The sequence below is a fragment of the Mytilus galloprovincialis genome, chromosome 4 (assembly GCF_965363235.1).
Source record: "Mytilus galloprovincialis chromosome 4, xbMytGall1.hap1.1, whole genome shotgun sequence".
Lineage (NCBI taxonomy): Eukaryota > Metazoa > Mollusca > Bivalvia > Mytilida > Mytilidae > Mytilus > Mytilus galloprovincialis.
The window spans coordinates 83,336,095-83,352,006 of NC_134841.1; the positions used below are offsets into that span (position 1 = coordinate 83,336,095).

The 15,912-nt window shown below is 29.5% G+C and overlaps 1 protein-coding gene across 10 annotated transcripts in view; it reads right to left on the bottom strand.

Moving 5' to 3' along the window:
* LOC143073179 (complexin-like) overlaps window positions 1-15,912 on the bottom strand; it is an 80,170-nt gene that overhangs the window by 39,145 nt on the left and 25,113 nt on the right. Inside the window, exon 5 of one of the 10 annotated variants that reach the window (XM_076248525.1) lies at window positions 8,518-8,613. The exons of 6 other annotated variants lie outside the window; for them this stretch is intronic. The gene's annotated coding sequence lies outside the window, so the exon portion shown is untranslated. Of the gene's footprint in view, window positions 1-4,987; window positions 5,425-8,517; window positions 8,614-15,912 lie in introns of those variants that run through there. 3 more of the 10 variants (XM_076248528.1, XM_076248532.1, XM_076248530.1) reach the window with 3 other exon arrangements.

Sequence of the window (15,912 nt, forward strand, 5' to 3'; positions counted from 1 at the left end):
TTCATGATGATGAATAATACAAATTAACAAATTGTTATAAAATCCATTACAACTATGAACAAAAAATACAAAGAAATATGTATACAACAACTCACAAAAAAAACATGTACACAATGTTTTTTATTAGGAAATTAAAACTAGAGGCTCTTAAGAGCCTGTGTCGCTCACCTTGATCAACAAAGGACACAGATGGATTCATGACAAAATTGTGTTTTGGTGATGGTGATGTGTTTTTAGATCTTACTTTACTTAACATTCTTGCTGCTCACAATTATCTGTATCTATAATGAACTTGGCCCAGTAGTTTCAGTGGAAAATGTTTGTGAAAATTGTTAAAAATTGACTATGAAGGGCAATAACTCCTTAGGGGGTCAATTGACCATTTTGGTCATGTTGACTTATTTTTAGGTCTTATTTTGCTGTACATTATGCTGTTTACAGTTTATCTCTATCTATTATAGTATTCAAGGTAATAACCAAAAAACAGCAAAATTTCCTACCAATTCAGGGGCAGCAACCTAACAATTGGTTATCCGATTCATCTGAAAATTCCAGGGCAGATAGATCTTTACCTGATAAACAATATTTTTCTTCTGTCAGATTGACTCTAAATGCATTGATTTTGAGTTATAATTAAGCCAAAAACTGCATTTTAACCCTATGTTCTATTTTTAGCCATGGTGTCCATCTTGGTTGGTTGGTAGAGTTACCGGACACATTTTAAAAACTAGATACCCCAATGATGATTATAGCCAAGTTTGGTTTAATTTGGCCCAGTAGTTTCAGAGGGGAAGATTTTTCTAAAAGATTACTAAGATTTACAAAAAATGGTTAAAAATTGACTATAAAGGCCAATAACTCCTAAAGGGGTCAACTGACCATTTTGGTAATGTTGACTTATTTGTTAATCTTACTTTGCTGAACATTACATCTGTTTACAGTTTATCTCTATCTATAATAATATTCAAGATAATAACCAAAAACAGCAAAATTTCCTTAAAATTACCAATTCAGGGGCAGCAACCTAACAACGGGTTGTCCGATTCATCTGAATATTTCAGGGAAGATATATTTTGACCTGATAACCAATTTTACTCCATGTCAGATTTGCTCTAAATGCTTTGGTTTTTGAGTTATAAGCCAAAAACTGCATTTTACCCCTATGTTCTATTTTTAGCCATGGCGGCCATCTTGGTTGGTTGGCCGGGTCACCAGAAACGTTTTTTAAACTATACCCCAATGATGATTGTGGCCAAGTTTGGTTGAATTTGGCCCAGTAGTTTTAGAGGAGAAGATTTTTGTAAAAGTTAACGATGACAATCATCCAGACTAATTGAATAATAGTTATCACAGAGAAGACAATGTTTTCAACTGAATTATACAACATCAAACCAGTTTGATCAAGAACACTATATTTAATATAACTACTAAATGCTTGTCAATAATTCAATGAATACAAATACAAAAAATACTTATTATATAACATCTAGACTGTAAAACCATATTCCTGAGGGTAACAGTTCCTTACCAAGATTATTCATAATAAATACCACAAGAAATAAGTATATAATCTGTCAGTTCTGAGTGACAGAACCTATGAATAAATGTGAAATCCTGTTATAAACTATTCTAAAAGATAAAATTTGTACATTATATTTATTCCAATAAAATTCACAGACAAACAAAACATAGGTCTTTTACACAAAATCAACTTTCTGTTTGAATATCTTAAACTCAAGGCTTAAGTGGTCTAACTAATTATCAACATGTTTGATTAAATGTATTGTGAAATTTTGCCATTATACTAAATTTCTGATCATTTTCTAGTTTATAAATTATGAATACGACATATTTCATGCTAAAACTGCAATGTGCTTCATACACTCAACATCTCAAGGTTACAGGAATTTTGAAAAACTTTTGACTCTAGGTTCAATTTGTGCTTTCTCCCTTTCAACTTATAAACAATCAGTTAAATACCATCAACAATTCAAATTAAATTTCATGCAGAAAAGGGAATTAATGTTGATGATTTTCACATGATTAAGTTCATCCTCGTATGATTAGTCTCAGAAGCCTTGATAACCTATCAATTAAGCAATATATTTGCTAACCTGACCTTGAGAGAAATCCTGAAGAAAACAAGCTGAAAACTTGGCTTTTCTATGGTTTTTATAGAAAGTCATTACTCTGCTTTGTATCTCATGCTTAACTATTTAATGTCGTCCATGCCACTGTAATAGGAAACTGGTATTTATAGGTGTACTTTGATGCATCTATTTATGATTTTTTTTTTTTCATTTTATGAAAAAGTTTCCTAAAAACTGTCTAGTTAAATGTAGATTTTGAATGATGAAATTATGAATCTTCAAAGGGTCATGGTCATACCATACTGTCCATCTTGATTTCAACCTCATCAATTAAACATGTATGGAAGTATTTAATGACCTAGACTGGCTATAAATCCCTTGCACAGTCGGTCATCAATTACTAAATTGTAACTACCTATTTATAGAGAGGAAATCATTCATATGTTTTGCAATTATCTTGAAATTGGTCTAGTCATCCAAAGTTCTAAAAGCTATTTCAAAAATTGTTTGAGGTTGTAATTAGTTTTGCAAAAAACAGCATGGATAAGGTGACTTTGTCTGACATTTAAAGATTCTGCTTCAGCAGTTTTCGTTTCCAAATAATCTTTTTAAAAAGCTCTTGATAATTTTAAATAAGTTTGACTAACTGCAAGAAAATATGTATACATGTGATTGTCATCTTATGTATATTCTCTCATAAAATTCAAAGGGGAAAATAGGTGAAAAAAAAAAAAGAAGAAATTAGAGGAACTGTGATTGGGGGTCTACCTCAATAACGCAGTAACTTTAAGTACAATAATACAAGAAAAACTTTAGATTGCAACATACCTACACCATGTGTCAAGAACTAAGTTGGCAAAGAAGACTCAATGAACAATTTCCCCCTCTACAAATAAAGTGCACAAATATATGTGTTTTGTATGTTAAAGACTTCCAGATTCATGCATATTCCTGACATTTCATGTTTCACGATGCTTATGATATTGTGTCACCAATTATGAACCAATTGTTCAATGATGTCATTTTCACTGATTTGTCCTTCGGTAAACCAGTTTAACTCGGAAAAGAAAACGTAATATAAGTGTAAATGTATTATGTTATATATCAGTAGATACTTGATTCTTTTGATTCTTTTACATTTTTACATCGGATGACCGTGAGGGAATTTTCTGGTATTGCTGTCAACTAGATTTCCATTACCTAACTTTGGTGTTGGAATTGTAACCAATCTATAAACATGATAAATATGTGGACATAAACGAGTGCAAAATAACATTCCTTATAGCTTCTTATAAATTATTCTTTTCAATGGATACTCCTAAAAATAGTTTTTTAAGAACATAAATTAATAATATGAAAATGTTTTGTCGCTATAAATATATGTATAAGTAAAATAGCTGCGGAACCGTAGCTGTTAGGTCCTAATGTTGTTTTACCATGGTCCGCAAATAGTCAAAAAATAAGATAAGGACATAAGAGCTATGGTTCCGCAGTTATAAGTAAAAATCTTTATATTTATGCACACGTACAGAAAAGGTGCGTTAAAGCGTGCGGAAGAATATCTCAAGAACATTTGCAATCTCCCATGCAGAGTTATCCGTCTTAGTTCTCTCTCAAGAACCAATAACTCTGCATGGGAGATTGAACATTTGGCGGGAAAATAGAAATCCAATCTATAAGAAAAATCAAATTATTACAGAAGAGTGTCCACCTGCACTTGTACTGCACTGTTATTAATATAGTAGAATAGAATGTTTTGCAAGTCAAATGGATGAAAATCATATATGTATACATGTAATTGTAATATACAAACATCAATATAATGTATAACAACAAACCAGAGTACACTGATTTGTATCACTACAATATAATAGTTATTAAAATTGAATTCCCTGTTATCTGTTTATATGCACTCACAAATTTGTCTCTGAAAAAATGTATCTGTACATTAACCTCACTTTCAGGTATAGAGATGTGATTTTTTTCTGAGACAAGTGTTTGTGACCAGCCACAAGTACTTACAGTCATCTGATGTTCAGTACTTCAGTACCTTGCTTTACAGCTAAAGTAACATGAAAATTTATTGCACATATCACACTTTCTATATATATGCATCAACAATTTAAAGTCATCTGAGGTTCAGTACTTCAGTACCTTGCTTTACAGCTAAAGTAACATGAAAATTTATTGCACATATCACACTTTCTATATATATGCATCAACAATTTAAAGTGGAAATGAAAAAAATAAGTAAAAATATCTGAATCAATGTTCCTTGACATGTGTGCAAAAAAAAGTGAAAAAGTCCATATAACTATACTCTCTTTCTCTGGAATTACAACATGTGCTATAGAAAACACTAATTCTCATTTTTATGTTTTTAATACATGTAATATAAACAAATTATTACAAGAGCCAAGGCTCATCTCATATAGAAACCCCCCTTTTTTTTAAAGAGTACACAAAAGTATCATGTGCAATTTTTTTAAATATTCAATTTAATTTGACCTTTTAGTTCATTAAGTTTGAGAAGACCCTTGCTACATGATACATGCAGTCTTTAAAAAAAACACAGTTATAGAACATACCTTGAGATTAATATTCAAATTTCTTAGAAGAAAATTGACATCATTCAAGCTGAAAATAATATGCCATTTCTATTCTATTACAAAACTTTCTCTCTTCTAATAAATATTATTCAACCATACATAATACAATCTAGCAGAAAATATTGGTAATCTAGAATGTTAAAGCTGATTTACAACAAATGGTATAGTCAAAGAGAATATATCAGAACAAATTTTCTACTATAATAACTTCACCACAACGACAAAATCAGTTCAATATTCTACAGATAAAATGTTCAGTCAAGAAAATTAATCTAAATTGACACTTACGTATCGGCAAAAATAAGGTGTTATCTGAGACTCAAACTACGCTGTTAATCCACACGTTATTTGATTTCGGTAAAATGCAATACTTATAAATAAATCCAATATCTCCAAGATGACATATCTGAATTACTGACAGTTTGGAGAACATTGATTCTGTACTCTGTTGTTTTGTTTGCAGAGTAGTCAAGCATGGTTTTAATAGCAATGATTTCACATGACAATAATATTGATGTATCCAAAGTTGGATGCCTCAGTAATTGAATGTCAATATTTTTTAATCAGAACTGTCCAGAAATATGGGAAAACCCTGCTGTTTACACAGTTCAATTTCAATACCAACTCTCTCTATCCTCGGAGACAGTCAGAATAGCACAATTTCCTTAACGTAAAAAACGTGTAAAACCGCACGGTAAATTAGCCTGAGTTTTCCATTCACTGTACTGGCTACATCTATATAAGGATTATATGCCACTGATCACAAACTTGATATATTCATTCTAGTTAAAAATAATCAATAACTAACAATACTACAATTGCAATGAATTTGTGAATAATTAACGCCCTATATTACAACACATGATCAGCGGTTAAACAATTAATAATTCAAAACACTAATCAATATATTTCTATAAAGCAATCAATCCATTTGAAGCACATTCAAGTATATAGTCCAATTATGGTAAACAGATTAGATTTACTTAGTTCTAAAAATAAATCAACCAGTTGGAACAAATAGAAAGACAAATCCACCAAAAAAAAAACCCAATAAAAACCAGAACAATACTCTCTTTTCCTTGCTTATTTTTGCCTCAATAAGAAAAATTTCTTTGAAAAGAAATTCAATGCCCATAAAAATGGTTTGATTAATTCAATGAATGCTGTATATTCAGCAGCAAGTATTACATGTATGTTCTGACAAATGTGGGGAGTACATGTGCATTTAAAATTGTTTAACCCAATCAAATTTTGAACCTGTGCCAAAGCATCTGGATCATGTGTTATTTGTTTTGGTAAACAAAAATGGTTTTAACTGTAGTTGCAATTTGGTAGTTGATGTCTTCTTTCACTGTCAAATATTTTAGTATTTTAAATATTTACCATTATAAAATCATGTTACAAAAAAAAACTTAGAAAAGTTTTAGAAAAATTTAATAATGACTTGCTAAATTAGAAATAAAACTAAGAAACTATAAAAGAATCCTAGGAATTTAACCTTGAGTGCTAATGAAGAATAATGCATTCCTCCTTCATTTGGAGCACCCTACTGAGCTATTAATGGTCAGACAATAAACTGACAGGTGGGATTTGTGACAAACACTCAATGTTTATTTTTGTCCATATTCTGTACGTATTAGGTACCGGTATCTTGTTTAGATGATATCTAAGCATTAAACACTTTTTAACAAAATATTTATATGCCATTTTGAACAAATTACCATACAAATTTCAATCATAAATTCTTATGTAAATTTTGCTTATAACAAATTGAAATGAGAAAAAAAGAAAGAAATTTATTTAAAAGCTAAACTAGAAATAAATAAGTCTTACTGAACTTGATTTTATAGTAAAAAGGCAAAAGTTCACAGTGGTTTTCTAATGTTTATATCAGAAAATTCATAGATATAATTAAAAATTTGTGATATTCTACATTTCTAATTTATTACATAACAATTTCCTATTAATCAGTGTGAAAATTAACAACAGACTGTACTGAAGAAACACTCAATTTTAAAGTATATATTCTGTGATAATGGAACAGACAGAACATGATGCACTAGTTCTAGACATCAAATCTCTAATAACACTTGACAAAATCCAATGCAATGGACAATCACTTTATTTTCCAATTCTTTATCTTGACTTAACTGTCAGACCTTCAATTTTGAGCAAGTGCTCACAAATCACTACAAGTTAAAGAAGCTTGATGTTGTTAACACTACTTCCTCTAATCAAAACCGCCAGGTGAGGGTTAATATAAACAAATTACAGACTGTCAGAGGCAAAGAAACTAAAACAAATCTATCATTTGCATGATAAACTTATTGAAAAATATAGAATCTAGATTTTTTTTAATGTTTTATGATCATGTTTATAAATATTCTATGCTCATGTGTGTAAATGTTCTATGCCCATGTTATCAAATGTTTTATGATCATGCTTTGTAAATGTTCTGTGCTTATGTGTGTAAATGTTTTATGCTGATGTTTATAATGTTCTATGATCATGTGTGTAAATGTATCATGCTTATATGTAAATGTTCTATGATCAGGTTTATAATGTTCTATGCTCATGTGTGTAAATGTTCTATGCTGATGTTTATAATGTTTTATGATCATGTGTTGTAAATGTTCTATGATCATGTGTTGTAAATGCTCTATGCTCATGTTATTAATTTTCTACGCTCAGGTTTATAAATGTTATATGCTCAGGTTTATAAATGGTCTATGATCATGTTTATAAATTTTTTTTTATCATGCTTATAAATTTTTTATAATCATGCTTATAAATGTTTTATAATCATACTTATAAATGTTCTATAATCATGCTTATAAATGTTTTATCCTCATGTTTATAAATGTTATATGCTCATTTTTTAAAAAGGTTCTTTGCTCATGTTTATAAATGTTCTATGCTAATGTTTATAACATTCTATGCTCATGTTTTAAAAAGGTTCTTTGCTCATGTTTATAAATGCTCTATGCTCATGTTTATAATGTTCTATGATCCTGTTTATAAATGTTCTATGATTATGTTTATAAATGTTCTATGATCATCTAACTGAAATTAAGCCCTAAATGGAAATAAATGAATGATTAAAAATAACTGTAATTAGATTGTGTAAGGTATTTTGTTAAATTGATTTTACTTTATATGCAAAAAGTAGTATAATGAACATATTTAGTCAAGTCATTGGGGATCAGACAAAATAAGTCTATGACTGTATGACAATTAAAATAATTACCTCAAGACTACCATATCAAGCATCAGTAATAATAAAAAAAAATTATGCACAATTAACCATACACAGGTTATCCAATTTTGTTGAAAATTGTCAACTCTTTCAACTAATTAAAAATAAACGGGGATCTGTTCATGGGACACAGATAAAGCCCCCTTTCATATAATATAAAGTTAAAATAGATATAACTGAAGAAAAGTAAATGAGATGCTACCAAAATGAAAACTTGATCTGAGCTTCCTGGTAATAAGCTTTGTGTATCATAACATTTGGTTGAGCCAAACTAAAGTTAGAGAACAGAAACAATAAATTCAGCAATTTTTCCATTTGTAAAGGGGCATAACAATAGAAAAGTAAAAGTGACACCACCAAAATTCAAACTCGATCTGTGTTTTTTTGGTAATAAGCATTGTGTATAAGTTTCATTGTTTAAGGCAAACTAAAGTTAGAGAACAGAAACCAATTTTGGGATATATAAGCGTACGTAGACGAACAAGGGTAAAATTTAATGCCCTCTTCACTACAGCTGGGCCATAAAAATTCAGATGCTAAAACCATAATTGCAAAAATTTACCTCTTTCAAATCTAAGAAATGGACTTTGATCAATGTTTTCTAAGCAGATATTTTCTCCTTTACACAAATGATTTCAGTTTCCAGGTATTCAAGCAGCTGAAGATAAAATGCAAAATGAAATGAAAATAGGTTTACACATTAATTATTGTATCCTCAGAAATTTGGGTATTAAGTAAAAAATCTAAATTAACATGTACAAATTATATAACGGATAGTATGACTTGCTATCAACCCTATTTTCATTACAGAAAAATGCTTACAACCCCAACTTGCACTAAAGAAAAAAAAAACAAGTGGAAGAGATTCTTAATCAGTCAGGTTCCACTAAAATTACTTTTAAATGTCAATAAAGTACTGCTCTGTTTTCTAACAATAGAAAACAATAAATGTCACAAATAACAAAACACAAATTAACAAAATCTAAATGTACAGCTCACTGATTGAAATGTCTAAATCAATTCTGTAATTTGAAACTAAATAAATATAAACTAACAAGAATAGATCTAAAGAATATAAAAAAAAGTAATAAAACTCTGCTTTGTGATGTAGTGGGCTTTCCAGACCATTGTCTTTGATTTTTACTTGCCAATTATGGAAATACCATGATGATTTACTTATGTAAATCAAGTTATAAACAAACTTGAATGTCCAACACTTGCAGAGCAACATCTAAAATCCAGACAAATAAAATTTATAAAAATTATAAATTTGGCACTCAACATTGAAAAGAAAGTTATAAATGGTATTTTTTTCCTCATACAATAGTTCAATGAAACATGCTACGACAAGTTGTTATTGTATGTCCAACAATTAAATTCTTTAGAGAAAAGTTGACACTAACATAACCTAACTGTATAAATATTAATCTACATAGATATATTATAAAAAGACAATTCATGAAGGTTTACAAATTATTAAAGTCATAAGAAACCTCAAATTAAAAAAAAATATGCATTTGTTTTTTATAACTAAATGGATAGTTTTTATTATACAACTTATGTACATATACTTTTTTCTGAGAAAAATTCTTTAATTTGTCCACATTTAGAAGAAGTTTACCTTCAGGAAGCAAATTCATGAAGCAATTCACCGACATATTTTGCGTATGAATAGTGACCTGAGCGTAACCCTCCTCGTAAAAATCTGGTGATTGCAATACGCATGAATCTGTCATTAAAATTAACAATTATCTGATTGTACATGTTAAACACGTGCTGAAGACCCTGCTTTTTGTTATTTGTTTACTATAAGGTGACAATTGGTAAACTTCGGCTTCAAAACACGGCATTTAATGAGAAGCCATATTTGTCAAATCATAACAGACAGAGAGAAAAAAAATTGACGATTATACGATATATTTGCGTAAAAAATGAAAAAAATTGTGCACAGAGGACTAAGTTTATGATATATATATACATTGGTTCAAAAATTGGATAAACATTATTTTTCACCGCTCACTCGTTTCATATGACTTTAATGTTGAAAAAATTAATTCCAGACTGTCTGTAAATGTTTATTGCAAAAATGTAAGTCCATCTACCAGTAAAATACATTAGTTTGCTTCAGACATTATCTCTTAATCATAATAAAGATTCTGCAAATGTTTTATATAATTCTATGAAGGTTTGACAAAGTTAATGATATCTTACAAACTTTAACACCAGACTGTATCTACATGTTACATATAGCAAAAATATACCCAAGTCCTATAATTATTGAAATATAAAAATAAATGTTTTTTTAAAATTTTACAATGGATACTATCTTTTGATAATAAAAATGCATGTATGTTTGACAAAGTTGTTGTTGACTGAAAGACATCAAACCTCAGACTGTATCAAAATGTTAACATTCCAAATATTAGAATAATGGGAAGAAAAAATACATGAAAAAAAAAATAAAAAAAATATTTCCCTGGATATTGTATTATGGTCAACAAAATTTTATATAGGTTTGACATAGTTCTTGATGTATGGGTGTAATACCACCATTGACTTCCCCTATTAGTCTTTGTTAAATTTGCACTTTTCAAAAAATTGTGCAAAATTTATCTTTGTTTCAAATAAAGAAATACTTGGCATGAATAAAGTTTTATCCTGTCCTGTACTATAGAAAAAAATTCACATAACATAAAAAGTTACATTTCATTGCATATAAGAAAATAACCATCACTGGAAGTTAACCAATCAAATTTCTCCCCTTATTTAACCTGTGTACAAGATTTAGTAACCATGTAACCTCAAGTTTTACAAAATATTCTATAGAAACCCCAAATATAAAAATAATGGTGCATGAAATACCCAAAACATATGTTTATGACACAGAAATGTTTTACTGCAATAAAATGTAGGATTAATAATTATCTTCAACTGTCAAATTCAAGGGAATATTTTTTTCGACCTATTTTCGTATACAACCGAATATGACGTACCATGATTTGGTGGTATTACACCTTTACAAAGCTTTAGTCATGAACCAATCCTTAATTTTGAAGTTGTCAGTGAGGGATTGTTACAGCATATAATGTACAAATTTTGAAATTTGAAACTTAGACAAAAATACCATTCAAAATCATGTCAATATCAACTGTGCATATTGGTAGTAACGGTAATATATTTTTTTTAAATCCAAAAGCAACATTTTTTTTTATCAAATTCAATTTTTGTAGTCTAAAAGTAGGGCTCAACTTACCCTATTATGAAAACATATATCTAGACTCAACATCCACTGATTGTGTTAATACTTATTAAAAACATAACAGTATAATTTAAATGTTTTTTCTTTTTACCGAAATCTATGTAAAATCTGACTTACCATCCAACCATAAGAGTATAACTTCTTCTAAAGTCTTAGTTAATTACAGCATATCAATGAAAATCGGATCAAATGAATGCATAATGAAATTTTACAAGCAAACTACGACAGCATCCTTTTATGTAACAATCAGTGTTCATTTCAAAGGGATATAAAACCTTTTCTTGATGGGAAATCTATAATTGTCTTTTGATCTCAACACAGGTAATTGGTAGATCTTGTAAGATCTGTCAACCTCAATAAACTGATGACATTTGTGTTTTTATGGAAATTACAAAGATATTTGTACACTGTTGAATATTATTCTGCCATAAAAATGCTTCTAATTTCATAAAATTATTCCCGCTATAAGATGCCATTGGCATAAAAGTAATTCAATTATCCCTGATTACTCTGATAAATATGTATCTAAATTGTAATCTAGTTTTATTGGTATTGAATAACTACTGTTTCATTGTAATTTTTATAATAAGATAACTTAATTATAGATTTGTTAGACATGGTTTACTGTAGACGTATGAAATGTTATCCAAAAAGGAGGATTAACTTCAGCAAACTTTCATACAAAATATGAAAAAGCGTAAACACAACACTAAACCTAGCTAGCATATAGCAATGACAGCAACCAAAAGAATGATTTTGCTCTGAGATTATATAAAAAAATTAAACGCATGAAGTATTCCCCCCTCCCCCTAAAAAAAAAAATTAAATAAAAATAAAACAAGAATGTCATTATGTGTCCATAGTACATGGATGTCCCACTCACACCATTATTTTCTATGTTTATTGTTAAGTGGACCCTGAAATTGTGGTAAAATTATTTGGCATTAAACTTAGAAAGATTGTATCATAGGGAATATGTGTACGAAGTTTCAAGTTGATGGGACTTCAATTTTTATCAAAAACTACCTTGACAAAAAACTTTAATCTGAAGGGGGACGGACGGACAGACAAACTGACAAACAAGGAACAAATGAATGGACCCACAAACAGAACAAAATAATGCCCCTAGGTGTGGCATAAAAGTTAAGAAGTTGAGTTACTGCACAATTATCGTTACACAGATATAATATTCAGGAACCAAACAGCTATCAATGTACAATAGCTATTTACAATTTAGAATGCTAATATCTTTCACTTTAAATACTCTAAAATCTGTACTGTCTTTTGTGTTTTTGTTAATTGTTTTCTTGTGCTTTGTATGGTTCTGATGAGTTTATAGTTTGTTCTTATGTTGAGCTGTTATACCACTGTTGCAGGCAAGGGGAGAGTTGGTGCACTGGTAAACATGTTTAACCAGGCTACATTCTGTATTTGCCTGTCCTAAGTCAGGAGCTTCTTATTCAGTGGTTGTAGTTTGTTGCTATATATTATATTTAATTTTCATTGATTGTTTATTACATTAATCAGGCACTGAGGCAGTTAGTTTTCTTTTTTGAATTGATTTACATCTCTGTTGGAGAGTTGTCTAATTGGCAATTCTACAATTTTATTAATAAATGTTGATACCAAATTTCCTTTGGAGCAGCGGAAAACAAAAAATTGTTACTATGGAAAAGTTTTTAAAAAATGGCCTTGCAGTTATCATCATAATCCATAATACAACAGGGCTTTATAATTGCTTACATCCATTTCATTTGAACTTTGATGGATAGTTGTCTCATTGGCAATCATACCACAACGTCTCCTTAGTTTTATATTTACCACATACAAAGTTTGATCATAGACTGATGCAGCTCTTAAACAAACACAAGAATATCCAATATTTACACAGCAATCGTAGCTTTCATGATTACGTACTATCCAACCAATGCAACCATTACTTGAATGACTAAGGTATAAAATATAGAAACAGTTCTATAAATTTACACCTTTGGAAAGACGATCACACTTTATAACTTTGCTCGGTTGTTAAACTGTCTGGAACACACAAAAAACATTGTGTATTGCTTGATTGTTCTATATAATGTTTACAGGATGATGGAGACCAATACTAGAATTTTTGAGAAGATTGTGAAATGATTGCATTTGATCGTTTATAAACCAATATTTCAAGTATAATTTGTTTCACAGAAAATTGACAATATGCAAGACACAATCAATATAGTTCTGAAATATTTTATTCCCATTGATTTTATGAGAAAAATAATCTGACAATTCAATGCTTATGAGAAAAAGTCTGAACTTTATCCCCTACCATTGACAGGAATGTGGTTTGCCAAGGACTGTATGGAATGTTGGAAATAAGATTATTTTGTAAAAAGCTTTCTGATGTAAACAGACTACTTATTGTAATGGCATATGTTTGTATGAAAGGAGGGTCACAACAATTACATAAAATATAATAAAGATTATAAATACAACATAGAGAATAACAAGCCTTGATGGATATATAATGTAACATTGAAAAATCATTTACATATACAATTCCTTTACATCTTTAGTGTATAAATGCTGATTATTCAATTTTATTATTCTGTTTCGAAAGTGACTTTGCATAATAATTCTTCTTGATATCGAAAAGAAACAAGAGGCTCATTACAATTCATACCACTAATCACAGATGCTGTTAATTCAGTATTTAATGTGCGCAAATCTTTGACAACATACAATTAAGATTAATTGTTGATATTCCTGCTACAGTAGCACAACAGTAGTATTACTGTCAAGCAGACAATATGTGTTTTGATTATGGTGATTTTCATCCTGCCACAAGAATAACATGTTTTAATTTTAAGTTGGCTTTTGATTAATACGATACATTACAAGAAAGGTAGAAATGTTGATAGCTCTAAAACATTTCAATTCTATTTAAATGTTTCTAGTAAGCAAATGTTCTGACTTTTTCCTACAAAAATTCACAGAAGAACCGTAACACAAAACAGTTCAAATCATTTGCTGCTTTTAGGCTCTGATGTCACCCTATCTAGAACACTTTTAATAAACAAAAATTCTGGGTGGCTGTCTAATTGATGTATACCAAACATCTACTTCATAAAAGAAATGAGTCATGGCTATGCATATCAATATCCCTGGTTAGACAGTTGTCTAATTGGCAATCTTGCCATATCTTTCTTTTTTATAAAAAATCTAAACCAACCATTACATTATACAAATAAAATGCATATTTATTTTCTGGTAAAAAACATACAAACACTATTTAATCTCAGCAAGCAACAATATTGCTGCAGTAATTAAATAACAAGGTATATATATATGACCAATATGACTGAATACAGAGAACAATCAAAGTATGCAAAGATAACTAATTATAACATATACACAATATTAACTGATGACCTGTGTACTAAGGTTTTCAAGTGCATTTGAATAGTTATATAGTTTTCTCATTAAGCTTCTTGACCCAGCTTGTAAGGAAAGTTTTTAGCTTTCGTGCATTAGGCCATGAACAATTACATTTTATCAAAAAGTAATATCTAAGTCTTCTATATACATGGCAAATAAACACAAAATGATATTCATCTTCAATATTTTTCATAACTATTACAACATCTACAAAAAGATTTTTTCATGGAACATTGTCATCATGGTCATAGCAACCTGTTACTAAATTTAATGTTAAACTTCCACTACATAATTTGGTAAGTATGTTGGTATCAAAATCATATTGGAAATAATTCATCTTACAAAAATGTAATTCAAAGCTAGATAATCAGTTTCAAAAGCATTTTTATAAGTATACCAGTTTTGATAATATTGAGCATTGATAGGAGATTTAATAAAGTCAAATGATTACTACCACATCCCCTCAAACTAATTGTTCATCGGATAAAAAATCAAACCTACTCGTTACTTTAATTTGGAAACAACAAAAACCAATTCAATTATGTATATGAAAACACATCCCATTTAATAACATAAAATAATCCATAACATAGCAATTAAGCATCTTATGGTATCTTTTTACTATAGTTAACTATTAGTATTCAACTAATTTCATCTAAAGACTGTGGTTAAGAAAATCTCTTAATGATCACAAGCTATTGACCATTGATCATTATATTTACCACAAGCAGCGGTTTAAATCAATTTTGACAAGGGGATGTAGTATACAGCAGACAAGATAGTGCCATACATCCTGAAATCTGTAGAAATTGTCAGTCTCTTTTGGTGAGGAAATCTTAATATAAATTTCAAGTCATACGCAACACAACGTTATACCTGTGACTGCTGTGGTTGATGTATATATTTTTTTTGTAAAACTATGCACATAAAAGGAATATTTTAGTTTATAATTAAAAAAAAAAAAAAATTAAGCTTGAAGCAGATATGAATTTTGTCTAACTATACACTGATGCCCCACTTGCACCATCATTTTCTATGTTTAGTGGACCGTGGGGTCAAAACTCAAATTTGGCATTGAAATTAGACAGATCATACCATAGGGAACATGTGTACTAGGTTGATTGGACTTAACTTTATAAACATCTACTTTGACAAAAACTTTAACCTGAAGCGGGACAGATAGACGAACAAACACAGAGACTGAAAAACATAATGCCCCTAAGTAGGGCATAACAATAATATATATATACTTAGCAAATAGTCCATTTGCCAATT